We start from the raw sequence: 12,150 nt of genomic DNA on the forward strand, positions 1-12,150 counted from the left end.
TTTGTTCATTCTTCTTTCTTTCCTCATCTCCTGTAAGTGATGATGAAGAAAGATTTTTTTTTTTAACCACAACCCTCTCCATGCCCAAAATTGATGAACTGGCTGTGGTTTTGTTTCCTGTGAGCTGAGTGTGTCCAGAGGAGGAAAAAGGTCCATAGGTAGAGGGATTTACCACTCAGCTTGTGAGTCACTCCTCACCCTCTGCAATTTCTCGCTTCTTTTTTTTTTTTTTTAAAGATTTATTTATTTATTTATACAAGCACTGGGTACAGTCAGAAGCGCCGGAGGGTGAGAGAATTCACCAGAGCCAGAGCGGGGAGCAGAGCAGGCAGAAGGACCGAAGTACACTGCTGAAGGGAGCAGCGGGCGGCAGGAGACGTCTGCGCGCCATGTGGGACCCTCCTCCGGTGGCCGGGGAGCAGCTGGGGATCGAACCGGCGCTGCAGAGGCTGTGGGCAGCTTCGCAACCCAGCGCTCAACCTCTGCACCACCAGGGAGGCCCTAATTTCTCGCTTCTTGAGACAAGCCAAGGAGTAGCAAATTCATTCCAATGAGCTCTCTGGGCCTGACACTTTCTAGGCTATCTCATTGGTAGCTTCTAAGGACCACAAAAAGAAAACAAACACAATCATTGACTGAAGAAAAATAATTCTGTTATTCAGACTATGCATGTGTACAGACTGGTTTGGATGAGACATTGGAAAATTCTGCTCACTTCTGTGGAAATATTTATTTTTCGATGACATGTTCTTATAGATCCTCTACAAAATATAAATGGAAAAAGAACAAGTGAGTTGAAGACATGGGTGTTATGTGTGCCCATGCTGGTCCCAAACCACCTTTCATGTTCCTGACCACTGCCAGAGGCAGTCCAATATTTTTTGCTAGCTGGCTTCAGTGATATTCCTTTAAATCTCCATGCATTTTCTTATGTAGCATGAGACTCTGAGGAGTTTAAAGAACTCTATGGACATGATTTGCTGGGTCCTAACAGGTCTTTCCAGGGAGTGTGGGACAGACTGGGAAGGAATGAGGTATGACCAGGGTCCAATTCATGGGCAGATGATACCACCAACAGGCAAGACTGACACCTAATCAGAATCAGAAGGAGCCAATGGGTGGGCAGATTAGCAACGCTGTCAGGAACCCTGATGGAGCTGAGTGTGCAACCAGAAGAGCCCTCTCCCATGGGTGACCCCTCCCTTTCAGGCCCATGGCGGACTCCCTGTGGTTTGTGTGTAGAGAGAGGGGCTACCACAGTTTTAAAGCCACAACGTGCTAACACTGTTGAATGAAACCTTTCTGGATTCCTTTATTTATTTATTTTTTTAAGATTTATTTTGTTTATGTATTTATGCATACAAAAACTGGGGTACAGGCCAGAGGTGCAGGGGGTGAGAGGATTCACCAGAGACAGAGTGGGGAGCAGAACAGGCAGATCTACTGAAATACACTGCTGAGGGGAGCAGCAGGGAGACAGGAGAGGTCTGCTGCACCATGTGGATGAGCTCTCCGGCAGGGGATCGAACTCATGCCACAGTGGCTGGCGATAGTGCTGAGACAACTCCTGCGTCGCTAGGGCAGTCCTGGACTACTTTAGATGTGTGGTTACTCCTGTCTTTGAGTTGTAAAGCAGTGGTGTTTCTCCTATGATGGTTCATAGCTCTGTAGTCTCTGGTATAATCACTTGTGTTGCTTTTCACAGTCTCTAAAATGCCTCAGACAGTGCCTTGCAAATAACAGATGTACAGAAATGTTTATTGATTTGAATGGATCAACCATAATTCACATAGATTATGAAAAAAGAGAATGCTAGTAATACCTAGCACATAGGACTACTGATACATAAAATAAAATGAGTGATAGAAAATGCTTTGCTCAGGACCTGGCACATAGCTGCCCCTTTTCTACTAGCATTATCATTATTAACATAAACATTTACTGAATCAAGATCAGTAAATCCATTTAAATGCTTGTTCCTAACAACTGGTCTTCTGACTGCTAATGATTATTATAAGGTCACTGGAATAAGTTTTGATTATTAAAATAAATTCTAATATATTTTAATGTCAGAGAAAATTGTGTTTTAAAGTATTCCTTATTCTCTGATAATTGAACTAAGGACCAAAGTTGGATTGATTCTGAACCAACACTTTGGGATTTGCGTACAGTTGCCTTGTATGCACAGTATGTTTGAAGCCTCCCCTGGTGACATGTGGTAAGGGCAGGAATGGGAGAACAGGGGTCATCTCCTTGGACACTGGATCTCTGACAACTTTCCTGTTCCTGATCTCCTAATTGCAAAAACTAAACCTGTTCTTTCATGGCTTGGAAGCTATTTATAAACAGTGACTTTTCAAATCTCCTGATCATTACAGCAGTAAATGCATATTTTATCATTTTCCTCTCCTTGAGGAAATATGAAATGAGTTTCCTGAATATAGGAATGGATTATGGTGGTACGTACAGTGGCATATATACTGCCTGGACTTCGCAGTACTTGCCCTCGTAGATTTCTTTCAGTGTGTTTGCTCATTCATCATACTAGATGTTAAGCTTGATGAGGACAAGGATTGTGCTTATTTTTCTCTGTATCCTTGGCTGTGGTAAATTTACTTTCGTTTAAGAATTCGATGTGGCATAAAGCTAGTAGAATTTAATAAAAAGCTAAAGGAAGGACTTGGTAATTGTCATGTGACTGGCAGTCATTTTGGTGTAAGTCATTTTGGTGGACTTCTCTCCAATTATTAGGCATTGACTTTCAAGTATTTGGAGGATTTCTTTTGAAAATTCATATTTTCCTAAGATTAAAATCTATAATATATGTATGTCATAAAGAGAGTGAAGAAGACAAGTCATAGACTGGGAAAAGATATTTTCAGAATATATAAATGATAAATGATTAGTTCAGGATCTATGGAGAACTTTAAGGAATTAGTAAGATAAATGTCTAACAAAAGAAAATGGTCTAATTTTACTTGAATTTGGGAAATTCAAGTAAAAACCAAAAAAAGTTACCACTTCATTCCCAGCAAACTGAATTCATAAAAGGTATCTAATGCTTGTGTAGTTACACATTGTTTTACATACTTTATAGGGAGTTTGTTTAATTCTCTCAACAACCTTATAGTTATTTCCATTAGCAGACTAGTAAAACAGGCACAGAGTGGATAAGTGACTTTTGTAAGGTTGCAAAGTAAAAAGTAATAGCAAGGATTTGTTGCAGGTGTATTGGTTACAGAGTCTGTGATCTCAGTCTCTGCTCTACCTTTCCTCCCTGGTAATGCAGAGACTGGGGAAGTGCTCACCATGCTTAACTAGTTTTGCCAATAATTTGGTGTTATCCAGTAGAACTAAACTTACGCATATCACATGACCTGCTAATTCTGTGTGGTGTTTATTGTAAACTGTAATCCTTGTATAAGTGGACTAAGAGATATATTACAATTCAAAGTAGCATTGTTAATAAAAGAAAAAAGCCTAGAAGCAACCCAGATGTCCACTAATGGTAGAAAGGGTAAGTAAGTTATAGTATATTCATACTATGGAATACTACACAGCATTTCCAAAATGGCATGGATTATAACCACCATCTCTCTGACTTTTTCTGTCATGATGTAGCGTTCAGTACCCAACCCCTGACCACCATGCATGAGCGTTTTCTAGAGATATAAAAATTATGCCTTTATATTCCTCCTTACAATCATTATATTGTGCCTCATTGTTGCATTGATTGATAATTTTTTTTTCTGCAAAGTCTAGATAGTAAACATTCTAGACTTTGTGGTCATAGTGTCTCTGTTGTAACTACTCAACTCTGCCATTATAGTGCAAAAGCAGCTATAGATGACATATAAACTGCTGGGCATGGCTCTGCTCCAGTAAGGCTTTATTTATGAAACAGGCTGTAGTTAGCTGAGCTGTCGCCTGCAATATAAAAAGGAATTTTGTAGAAGGTCCTTCACTTTCTGATCTTATATCCTATATTTTCATTTCCCAAATAACACTCTGCTTGTTCCTCTTTTTATGCTTCTCTACATGTCCTTTCTGGAAAGTGCTCCACCACTTGTTTGCACACATGAATTCCTTTCATCTGCCAAAACAAGACAAAACCCCAAACACAATACAAAACAAACAAATCCTCATCTCTGAAGCCTTCCCGACTCTACTTCCCTCAAAAATTAGGTATTTTTTCTTGTATCCCCATAGAATCTGTAGATTCTTCTACTATAGCATTTTTTCTAAACCTAGTTTTATAGTTCTTAAACACTGTTGCTCTTTCTTTATTCCCTCCTTTGTTCATTTCATTGAGAAATGAAAATTTGTCTTAATCATATTTGTATTATCAGAAGTAGTACAGTACCTTACCTATAGCTGTAGGATAACAAATGCTCAGTAAGATGAAGCAGGAAACTTGTTTTAGAATAAGGTTGGAAGTACCAATCATTTGAATTATGTCTGTCTATATAGTATCATTTGATTCACTTTGAAAATGAAATATTCAGATTTTTGTTGGAGATGGTTTTGTTTTTTATGGCATTGAATAGAATTTGATTGGATTTTCAATGTTCTACTACTCATTGACTTTTCATCATTTCACCTATGTAGATCCTGGGGTTAATTATCTTGGTATAGTCTCTTCTTGAAAATTCAGTAATAATGTATGGAAGATAAGATATGGATAATGACCATATCTATTTGGCCTTGTCACACACCCTACTATAAATACCCACCACTCATGATAGAGTGAAATGTTGCTCATCTTGCCTGTTTTCACATTACATGTAAATAGACTCCTATAACATGTGTTAATTGTGACTTTTTCCCTTTCAGTATTATGTTGTTAAGATTAATCTACAATGAAACATATAGTTATTTTTCATGCATTTATTATTAGTAGTATATTTTTTACTACTATATAGTATTCCATTGTATGAAGACACTCAGGATAAGTCAAGGAAGAGAGGATTTTGTTGGATGGTTGTGGCACCATTGACTGAGATCAGGATTTTAGTTCTCTATGGGACGAAGATGAACTTAGTTTAGTGAACCAAGAGGTTAACTGACAAATCTCAAAGGATGCTGGACTTTGAGCTGAAATTAGAGACTCCGGTGTGCACAGGTCTGAGACTTTTCAAGGAAGAAATGCATTTTTGAAGTGGACAGTGTAGAAGCGGTGTGGGATTCTGAATTGGAGATCTGCAGCATTCCCAGCCATCAGGTTGGGGAAGGAAGCATGGAAGACTAAGTCTGCGTGCGTGCATGCGTGCGTGCGTGTGTATGTGTGTGTTAGAGCAACAGACCTGGAAGCGTTGCTCACTTTCAGTCTACAATTTATTGTGAGAGCTCTGCTACATGGCCTTACTTTTCCATAGAAACATAACAGCTTTATTGTCAGGTCTTAGGGATATTTCCTGGGGGACCTTAGGCTTTCTGATGACTGAGGGAAATGCGTCACCAGTGAAAAGATTGCCTTTGGGGGGCCAAAGTAGCTGTTTGCTCTGCTCTTTGCACTCCCTCAAATGAAGAAAAGATCCCCCAACACTATGCCAATTACATCGTGCTTACCAGTTGCTTAAACTGGAAACTTGGTTTAAACCTAACTATTGTTCTCCCACCCAGAGTCAGAGAATGTAGAAATGCCCTCTCTCTCTTCTCCACTGTCTAACAGGAATAAACGCTGCCTCTCATTCCCATTGGAAAATAGCCAAAGTTATTGTGACAGGACTGTGTTTTGAGCAATGTTGGCTATTTGTTTTTTGGAGCACAAAGCAAGCAATAAATCTGTCATCCTGAAAAATCAGGTTGTGACCCGAAGGAAGGAGCAAATTGTGACTTTAGGTAAAAAAGAGTGACCTACCAGAAAGGATAATTTATCATGATAACAAAATTGCTGGTGCTCTCCTGACCGACCAGGAAGAAGGGCTGCAGTAAGCAAATTCGGGGAGATGCAAGCCTCCAAATATTTTGAACTGATCAATATTTCCAGGGTTCACAAGCAGCCAAAAACCTGTCATCGTTCACAGTAAGTACATTGGTCACCTGATTTGTAAAAGAAAGAACTGAGAGCTTTAATTATTCACTTTTAAAAAAGTCACTACTCAACAACAGGCATTCATTGCAGGATGAAAATAAATATTCTCTTGGGGATTTAAGTCTCGATTTTTATGGAGAAGCAAGAGATAATGTGACCTGGAAATGCCTAACGAAATTGACTGTTGGGGATTAATGTTTGCGTGTTCTTATGTTAGAACCTGCAAATAATATCTTGGGAATTATCAATAAAATAGACTGAGCCAAAGACACAAGAGGTTATTTGAGTCAATAATTGTACCTTTCCACTTACATTGGGTATCGACCCCTTCACCCCTTCAGTCGCTTGCCTGCCACTCCACCCTACTCTGTGGCGGCACCTGCTGGAGAGTAGAGGGAATCGAGGCTGGGGTATTACTCTTCCTTGCCCTCCTGCAAGTAGCTTCTTTGAAGGTCACAGCTCCATGAAGGTCATATTTTCTGAACAAACCATTCTATCTCTAGATGTTAGTAACCCTTTCCTTTTCTTGGACCTTTTGTCCCACGGGTGATAAATGGCCCCACTGTCAGTACCTTGGGGTCCTGCACCTCCTTTGTGGCTTCTTTGCACAATGCCCACACCTTTGTAATTGAAGCATTCCAGATTTGGAGTGTGCTGAGTCCTGCTCGGGCCTTGACTGATAGACCTCTCGAGGAGCATCTTCTGTGGATCTCCACATCATCATGGGTTTCCAGGGCTCTGGGTCACTAAGGTACTTCAGTCAGTGTTCCCGTCTTTAAACAGGGATGGCAAATTATATCAGTCATGGGGTGAAAAATGTGAAGTTTCCATATGTAGCTCAATACTGGTTGCTCTGGATATTATAAAGCTGTGGTTTTATCTCCAGATTTTGCTGACAAATACAAATGTGATAAATCCAACTGTATGTCATCATCACTTCTCAATAGTCGAAGGCTAGATAAGCATTCACCTTCTGAGCATTAGTGCCCATTATCTCACAGCCCCATTGCCACATGGCGACACTCTTTCACTTCATCAGCTTACAAATCCAGCCGTCCTCCCAACAAACTTGGCAGGCTCATCCCATTTCTCAGAAGAGATTTAATAGCAGTGAGTTCATGTACTACAAAGACTTCATTACTTTTATTAGCTCTCCAGGCTCCCTGCTTACTGGTGCACTGCGAAGTATTACTGAATAATCTATAGTTGTCAGAAAAATAAATGTGCTTTTGTGTCATACAGCTTTAATCCTACTTATTTTCTTAGGGCATTTTGGAAGGGTTTAGACAGATTTCTTCAGCAGAGGAACGCTGCAGAATGGTGTGGTTTATGTCCAATATATTAGCACCACAGAATGTCCCACTTTCTTGAGCCCTCACACCTGTTGAAATGCGTTCATAACGCCGGGTGGCAAGCTGATTCCTGTTGCTTTTCAGGTGAAGGCCAATTTTCAGGAAAAAAAAAGAACTCATTTGCTGTTCTTTTTATTATGTTCTTTATCTTAAAAAAGTCAAGTGTTTTTGTGTATCTTTTTCCCCATCTATAATATACATATTTGCATAAATTGTGCCCTTGACATTGGAACTCCCTCAAACCTGATCCTTTGCCATCACTTTCAAGTATCTTCGAGAGCATCCTTGACAACATGGATCTTCAGGCTCACCTTTAGGTTTGCTGTGCCAAACATGTGGTCAGTTATTTTTTAAAGAGCCCTGGTCCCTTTGTATGGAGACATCAGAATCTCAGCTGCACATTGTGTTGTTTTATTTGAAAAGTGAGCAAGAACAGAATAGAACAGTGGCTGTCGGTAAAGTTAAGGACAGAAAAGAAATGTTTGTAAGCAGCATGTATTTCCCTTTGATTTTTTTTTAAAAGTTTATTTGAGCATGAGAATTTATTAATCTCATTAAATAACTTGGTCACATTGTCTAATAACCTAGAAAAAACATATTTTGGAATATCTTCTTAAAAAACAGCACAACCAAATACTTTTGAATAGAATTTTGTGAGATAGTTGGCTGCTTATTAAATCCATATTAATTTAACTATAATTACAATAGAGGCATATATGAAGTAAAAGACTTTAAAAGAAGTAAAATAAGTGGAAGTAGAATTTGTCCAGTAAAGATTAAAATTGATGTTAGTATCGATATTAGTATCAGGTACTGAAATAAGAACTTTACATACATTGTCATGTTAGGTGTTTAAATAAGTTAACTTTTTATTCTTTGCAAACCTAATGGTAACTAACATATACTAACATGTACTGTGTGTTACATAAATCTCCCATATATTTTATTTTATTTTTTTTAAAAAGACTTACTTATGTATACAAGAACTGGGGGTGTAGGCCAGAGGTGGGGGGTGGTGAGAGGATTCACCAGACAGAGTGGGGAACAGAACAGGCAGACTGACTGAGATACACTGCTGAGGGGAGCAGCGGGCGAGACAGGAGGTCTGCCGCGCCATGTGGGTTGCTCCCTGGTCAGCTGGGAATCAAACTCGTGCTGCAGTGGCTGCAGTTGTTTCATAGTGCTGAGACTTAACTTGTGCCACCAGGGAGGCCCCTCCCATATATTTTAAATTAATATTATGTATTTTATACTTGTTGACTTGTACTTGTTTTGGGAGCACTGAATTTATTTTTTTTTAAAGATTTATTTATTTTTATTTATACAAGCACTGTGTACAGTTAGAAGCGCGGGAGGGTGAAAGAATTCACCAGAGCCAGAGCGGGGAGCAGAGCAGGCAGAAGGACCGAAGTACACTGCTGAGGGGAGCAGCGGGCGGCAGGAGAGGTCTGCGCGCCGTGTGGGACCCTCCTACGGTGGCCGGGGAGCAGCCGGGGATCGAACCGGCGCTGCAGAGGCTGCGGGCAGCTTCGCAACCCAGCGCTCAACCGCTGCGCCACCGGGGAGGCCTGGGAGCACTGAATTTGATAGTATTAATATCCTTTTACATTTTGTTAATAGCAATAAACATGGCAAACCGCAAAGAAAAGGAGAGGTCAGCCTAGTAGGAAAAATTGTCCATACCTCTTGGTAATCTCACTCCTACCCTTCTCAGCCAGATTTCTCTTTTCCTCCCCTCCCAGATCCTTCATTACCTCTGCAGGGTCCCACTGATCAGTGACATGCGGTCCCCAAGTTACTTGATCCTTCCATAGAATTGGACACTGTTGGCCTCAGCTCTGCAGCCCTGTGAGCTGACCCTCCAGACTCCTCCCTCACCTGGGCCGTGTTTCTTCTCGGTCTTGCCTCTCTCCCGCTGGCCATCAAATCTTCACATTCCTACACACTCAGTTACGGGGCCAGTTCACCTTACTTCTCTGCTCCCAGGACCCTTCTTACGGCTTCACCTACCCATGTTCTTAGCTTCAATTATGTTTTCTGCTGATGAGACCCACGTTTATTTCTCTGGCCCATATCTCTACTTTTGCTGAACTCCTCACTTTACTTCTAATATGAATGTATAAATGTTTGCTATGACTATATATGCATATATATGTATCTATATACACACATACATTTGTAATACCTTTTGTTGAATTCCATTTTTTGGCTATTTAACTATGTATCGAGATATAAAAAATGTATGCCAAAATGAATACTTTTTAAAGAAAATATGTACAGATATTTAAAAATTTACATAGATCTATCATTCTCTTATGGTTTCTTTGATTGGCATCATGCTTAAAAAGGTTCAGGTAGATAAAATAACTATTTGTCGGACAGCAAGTAAAGTGAGAATCTGGACTCAAACTCAGGTTTCCCACTTCAGAATGTGCTTCTTCACTCCTCAGTGACTGCTCTCTCTGCTAATTCTGGGAGGATCAAGCATGATGTACTGTGAATGAGCTTGGAAATTTTGACTAGAGCTAAGCTTTTGAAGACCCTTAAATAGCTACTTTTCTGTAGATAGAACTCATGAAGTTTTTAATTTGTGGAAAAATCTCTATATCTTCTTTATGTTTTATCTAGTAGTTTAGCTTATGTAGCATTTACATGATTGACTGAGGAGGTTAAATAATCACAAGAGAAGTGTTGTCAGTGTTTACTGTGGAGTTGCTAATTTGTTCTCGTGTTGTGATCCATTCAATTTTCTGGTTATTTAGAGGAACAGCTATTTATAGGGGATTTATAGAGGAACAGCTATTTATAAGGGGATTGGTGATGTCTTCAAGTTGCCAACACTTTCCTTTGGGAGGCTTTTTTGGGTCTCAGAAATTATATAAGGGAATGGAGGGCAAGTGGCATGAACTGGTGGTGGTGTTGCCAGGGAAATTGTCAGATGCTGTTTTATTTAATTTTATCCTTTTGACAAATTATGCTTCACAGGTAAATTACCTGTAGGATGGCAAATAATCATTTGAAAAATGAAACACTTAATGTGAATTTTGATTAAAGTCAGAGTGTCTGTTGATAGAAATTCTGGAAGCAAGAGCAGAGGAAACAGCAGCAACAATATTGCTTGAAGTTAAACTTGTTTTGTGGTGGGCATTTTTAGTAAAAGCCCAACCATTCTGTGTGTACAGCCAGGTGTCTCAGTGCTCAAGTGCACCTGTCAATCTAAATCAGAAGTTGGACCAACATGGAGATGTCTGGTGGTGTGAGGGGGATGCATTCTGGGAGCCCAGCCTGGAAATGACCGGCAGTCAAGCACCATGGTTTGCACTGTGTTATTAATCCCAGCTTGTGAATCATCAGCATGTTCGTTTCTAAAGAGTTTGTTAATTACGTGGCCACTATGGAGCTTTTCATGCTACATCCCTGAAAACAGTATGTTTACCTTGACAGTCCTAGGAAACTGTCACACCTACTATTCCTGCAAAGTCCAGCTCCACTACTTTATCTTCTTCGCTTAGGTGGCAGGACTTTCTGACACAGCACGTGGAAACTTAATAATATCATTCAAGAGCATTTGAAAGGATAAGCTAAGAATAGTGCTGATAACCTAGAGAGAGAAGATAATATGAAGGTGTCTTCTCTCAGCATGGATTTAAGAATAGGTGTAAGTATTAGAGGTGATGATTGTCAAAGTGTCTAATCCACAGAAGGCACTTTACACATAATAGCTGATCGTCATAACGGAGGAGTTGACTGTACTTGTGTTAATTTTTTTAGATGTTCAATAAAGTTGACTGTACTTGTGTTAATTTTTTTAGATGTTCAATAAAATATGATTTCTTCATTTACACTTCTCACCTTTATCCCATTTCATCCTCTGCTCTCTGAACCTCAGAAACCTCACTTATGAATGCCCACTAGTTTATAATTACTTTGATTTGTCGATTCTTCCGCTATGATTCCTTGTTTTACTCATATACATGGAAATGTCTAATATTTGTCTTTGTTGTTCTAACTCACTTTACTACACTTATTCTCTTGGGCTTCTTCCATTTTGCTGTAAACGGAGACATTTTATCTTTCCTCATAGCTGAATAGTATTCCATTGTGTGGAAATACCTCATCCAGGTCTCTATTAGTGGGCACTTAGGTTGCGTCGAGGTTCTAGCCATTATAAATAATACTGCAGCAAACACTGTGGAGCATATAACAGATCTGGAGATTCTTACCCAATAGATCTTTTTATTTTTTTAAATTAAATTTTTTTAAAAGATTTATTTATTTATGCATACAAGAGCTGGGGTACAGGCCAGAGGTGTGGGGGGGGTGAGAGGATTCACCAGCGACAGAGTGGGGACCAGAACAGGCGGATCCACGAAATACACTGCTGAGGGGAGCAGTGGGAGAGGCAGGAGAGGTCTGCTGTGCCACGTGGGTTGCTCCCTGGTGGCCAGGGAATCGAGCTTGTGCTGCAGTGACTGGTGATAGCTTGATAGCACTGTCTTTAACCTCTGTGCCACCAGGGAGTCTCCACCAATAGATCTTTTTAAATAAGACTAGCAGATTCTGATGATCTGCTAAATTGAGAGGCCACTGGATCAGGAGATTTCCAAATTCTCAACTATACCATCCAGAATTTGATTTTGGAATAATGAGAAGGTTCACTTCTTGACACTTAATACTCAAGCTCACGCAAATCTTCATTAACCAAAGTCAACTGTTCAGATTGTGCCTTCTATCAGGTAGGAAAACTTGTCATATGGTTGAAAA

The sequence above is a fragment of the Talpa europaea genome, assembly GCF_964194135.1.
Source record: "Talpa europaea genome assembly, chromosome: 10".
Classification (NCBI taxonomy): domain Eukaryota; kingdom Metazoa; phylum Chordata; class Mammalia; order Eulipotyphla; family Talpidae; genus Talpa; species Talpa europaea.